The sequence below is a fragment of the Triticum dicoccoides genome, chromosome 4B (assembly GCF_002162155.2).
Source record: "Triticum dicoccoides isolate Atlit2015 ecotype Zavitan chromosome 4B, WEW_v2.0, whole genome shotgun sequence".
Classification (NCBI taxonomy): domain Eukaryota; kingdom Viridiplantae; phylum Streptophyta; class Magnoliopsida; order Poales; family Poaceae; genus Triticum; species Triticum dicoccoides.
In genome coordinates, this window is record NC_041387.1 from 72,798,753 (window position 1) to 72,803,810 (window position 5,058).

The following is a 5,058-nucleotide window of genomic DNA, read 5'->3' on the forward strand; positions in this document are numbered from 1 at the left end:
GCCATGTAGCCTAGATGGACATAGCATCATCGAGGACCAGGCCAGATGGGACCAGTGACGACGGCTCGCTGGAGGAACCCTAGTGCTGCAGGCAGGGGATCGAGGTAGAGGGAAAGGGGAGAGGAGATGCAAGCGGGCAGGCAATGAATGCTTGCGTGTTTGTTTTTACTTGAGGGTCAGGTGTGACACAGGCGTCAGCAGTTGCATTCTGAGTGTAATATAGGCAGACAACAGAGTCATTTCACTATTCCCCTTCCCTTCAATTTTTAGCGAGGTTCTACCCAAAACACCCCCCTCCAAAGCAAAATTAGTTAAGCCCAAGCCCATAACTCAAAAATGACTTCTTTACATCTTTTATGGCTTATTTTGACAATATGCCCTGAAAAGGCGGAATCGAACTGGCCCTTAACCTGCAATTCAATTGTGCGTGCAATGATGAATCACTCCTGACTGCTATCTGTACATTTAGGCATCATCATACATGGCATAACCTAATACATGTGCATTCCATTGTAGAATCTGGAATATGCAATGTTTATGTTAGTTCATACATTGCACATGATGTTTAAGTGCCCCTTAAATCTGGTCAGTCAAGTGATGGTTTTAAGCCTCCTTCTTCGCTTCTTTTCTTGATATGTAAGATTTGCTCACACATCTGTTCAATTGCTTGTTTGTATCAGCCAGCCATACTAGGACTGTTTGCTTTGATTACTTGTTGTTCTTGACCTAACACTCTAACAGAGCTTGTCAACGATTTAAACACTAAGGGCTGCTGTAGTGGGGCCTTTTCTAACTCATAGGTGACATAAAGGTTTGGCTGTACACTACACTAGGCTCTCCAAGAGTACCTGGAGATCCAGTTCGAAGGTATGCCTAGTTTTTACATAGTGCGAACATAGTAAATGCTCATTTCATTATGTGCAAGTGCAAGAGATGCGGCATGTTTCATTATGTGGTGTTGTTTTGTTATAATCTCATCATTTTGTGTTCACAAACTGGAAAGTATGCATATTTATATTCCAAGGAGACGAGTAACTAGTTTGTGTCACCTTGCAGAGGGGGTGCAATGAAGATAAGATTGAGGATTTCCAAGTACAAGATGTTAGGAAGGAGCCTTGCAAGAGAAGTAGGAGCTGCGCTGAGCCTCTTCAACCTGCTAAGATAAGTCACTGTATGCAACTCAACAGTTTAATTCCTTGTTTGTTTCAGGCATAGTTAATTTGCTCTTTTCAATTACTTTATTTGTCCTTAGTTAATGAGATGCCCAAATAAGCATGCCTAATGTTCGGTACTTGTATAACTATTAGTTGACATAATTAAAGGCCTTACCATTTAATTACTCTGCCGAAGTGTGCCTGAAGCTTTGAAGTCTATTAACCAACTATTATTGCATGAGGCTCACAATCTAGTTTATACTATGCTAATGATTGCATAGTTTTGCCTGTTGTAGTATGTTTGTATGAAACCCTCTGCTGTTCATTATGCTCCCTAAGACTTTAATTGAGATACAGAATGGCCAACTGCTTGCTTATACGCAACGTGCTATCTAAATTTCTAACTTGTCTGTGTTTTCGATTGGGCCCCAACATCATGCTCCTCTGGTGAACTAAGATGGATTTCTGTATGCAGGCTGCACAGACTATCTTTTTTATAATTTTTAAAATATCACCTGCTTATGCTTCATGATGTGTAACATTTTTTTTAAAAGTGACGTGTAACATTATTGTTAGTCCTGTTTTGTCATGTAGTACAAAATAATGTCTTGCTCGCTTCACTGTTGTAACTATATTTTTGCCCTAGTCATGTGTACTTACAGAAACATTTTAGGATGAAGTGACATCAACACAAAGATCTGCGAGCAGTGCGGCATGGCCGTTACCGAATGATTATGGATTGGAATTGGAATGTGCTGATGTTCTCGAGCATCAACTAGAGGTGGCAAGACAACGGGTACATGATTGTCAACATTTAATCAAAACGTTGAGACTGGACATGCAAGTATTAGATGCAGGAGTCAAAAAATGAAACAAGACACTGAGGTAACCATGAAGGAATTGGAGATTTTGCAGACTGAAATTTGTGCTACCTGAATCTGGCCAATCGATTATAGTTCAACTGGAGTTAAGTTGATGCGTGTCCATGATGTATGAGCTGTATTTGCCCAGTGTATGTAATTTGTTGTTTGTGTATGCTTTATTAACCCTTGTGCCGAACCATAATGCCCAGTGGGTATAATTGGCTGTAATTTCTTTATTGTATAGTGTAGGATTATTCTACCTTTCTATGCCTTGATCTCTTTGTTGTATAGTGTATGCTTTTTAGAGGTGATAGTATTGAGTAGGATAATTTTTTGAATATGCTATGTCGTTCAAACGGTGGCCAACTCGCCCGAACATGGCCCTTCACGGGCCGTATGATCCATGGGTCATGTACGGGCCGTCGGATCCATGGGCCTTCAATGGGCCGACGGATCCATGTGCCTTCAATGGGACGTCGGATCCATGGGCCTTCAATGGGCCATCGGATCCATGGGCCGTCGGATCCATGGGCCTTCTACGTCTCGTAGGATCCATGGGCCTTCTACGTCTCGTAGAATCCATGGGCCTTGTAAGGGCCGACTCATTTATGGGTATTGTACGGGCCTTTAATGGGCCGTAGACGGGCCTTTAATGGAAATCATCCGTTTTATGGGCTAACCATAACGGGCCGTTAATAGGCCGTATTTGGTGATGCTATGAAAATGGCCCAGCAGATTAACGGTCCACAAACGGGCCGACTGTAACGACGGGTTGAATTTGGCCCACAAGCAGAAAATGATAGTAACGGGTCGTAAGTAACCGAATGCTGCAAATGAGCCCAAAAATAAATGGGCCCTCAGAAGGCCGAAAGATAACTTGGGCTAAAACGGCCCAATGGAATAACGAGCCATTAATGGGTATAAAGTGATACACTATTCATTACGGGCCAGTTTCACCATGGATCGTTTATGGGTGTAGAGTGATGCACTGTTCATTACGGGCCAGTTTCACCACGGGCCGTTAATGGGCCAATAGTTATAAAGGGCCTCATATTGGCCGAAAGACGTCATGGGCCATACATGAGCCAGAAGTGAAAACGGGCTGGAATGATATTGGATGGCCCAGATAATGCTACTGGGCCTAATTCGGATAGGGTGTAACGTGCCTTGGGTTAGCGGGCTGTAAATGGGCTATATGCGAACAGGCCGTTAACAGGCTTTCCATGGGCCGGCCCGCCACCTTTTGACCAAGTCAAACGGGCCGGCCTTTTCACAGGAATGGGCCACTGTTGGGTCGTGCCACGTGTCGACGTATCATAGACGCCTTCAGTTCAATGAGTGGATGACATCTATCCCAACGATGAGCCGACACGTGTTTCCTCCAGCCAATGATGATTTTACACGTGGAAAATCCCCATTGGTCGGGGCTGTTAACGGGTTATTGGATCCAAAACCCGACCCGATAACTTAATGGCGTTCCATTACGGTGGATGCCACGTGTCGGTCACCCTTGATGAAAGCACTTCTGTGACGCGCGATTTATCGTCATGGAAGTGGACACTTCCGTGATGATAATTTTAGTAATGTCATGGAACACTTCTACGACAGCACAGGTATGACTATCTTGATTCTGTCATAAAATCGTCATGGATGTACATGCATGACAAAAAACGCGACCTACTGTGACAAACACGTATCATCATGAAAGTGTATTTTTTTGTAGTGCGGCCTTTGATCCTTCTCGAGTTCGACTGTTTGAACATAGTCGATGGAGCTTTGGCATAGATTTTTGTGGTTTCGTGGGGGCGATGAGGTTAGGATTTCTGGTCATGTGGCGAGATTTAGTGTCACATGCTTTAGATCTATGCAAGGTTTCAACGACGATGACTGCAGCTCCAAGGCACTGGTTCTTAGGGGCACGTGCACGAAGACTTCCCGACTGTCACCGAAAAGGTCAAGCCGGCTCCAGTAGGGGAACAACGACAGCGGCCCACCGATGGCTCATTCTGGTGGCAGTAGCGATCGTTCAGTGGTCTTGGAATAACAACGTATTTTTTGTTATGGACTGTGCTAACTTCCACACGTACGGAAGTTAAGCAACAGATCCGCACGATTCCTCCCTAGCTTTCATGCATGCATTAGCTTCATCTTATTTTCTTTCTTTTTTCCGTGCGTGTCCACTGTCTATTAGCAGTTAATTAGTAACTACTAATCATATACATGCAGAAAAAACAAAATTGATGATGTCATCAAAGATTCTTCCCAATGCGAAAATTTAAAATATTTTGTAGCTCAAATCATTGGTCCGATTGAGAAACTGTTTTCACATAAAAGATTCGTCGCGACGAGACCTTCGAAACTAGATCCCATGTTGGTATGTTTCGACGATATTTCTTTTCGGGTCAAAAGTTACCACGTGTGTGCTACACGAGTTATTCTGTGGTTGTATATAAGTTATCATGTTATTTATACAGAAATTACTGGGACATAAAAGATAGCTCTTGTAATTTTATCTTCACATGCACATGGATGCATGCATTAGAAGGGAAAAAATGGATGCGTCCTTGATTCTACATATTTCAAAACTTTAAAATGTGTTGTAGGTCAAAGCGTTGGAAGTTATGGTGCCATTTGTACGGAAGTTATCGGGAGGGGTATGTTTTCAAACTACTTTCTCCCCTCCCACCACCCCGGATCAAAGTTGATGTGGTATTTATGCATAAGTTATCACATATAAGGTGCGTACAGTACCAAGCTATTTACATAAAAGTTTCCGGGGGTGTTTTTAAACACCTTCCCACATCCCACACCCGCCACCAAAGTTACTAAGACTAGGGTACAAAAGTTGTTAGGTTTGTGGTGTGTGAGTTACCGGGGGGGGGGTATCATCACCCCCCCCCCCCCCCCCGGTCGCCAAAGTTACCAGGACCGAGGTACATAAGTTATCATGTCTGCAACGTGTGAGCTACCATGGGTATATTTCATCACCCCCTTCCTCCCCCGCCCCCAAAGCTACCAGGACCGAGGCACATAAGTTATCG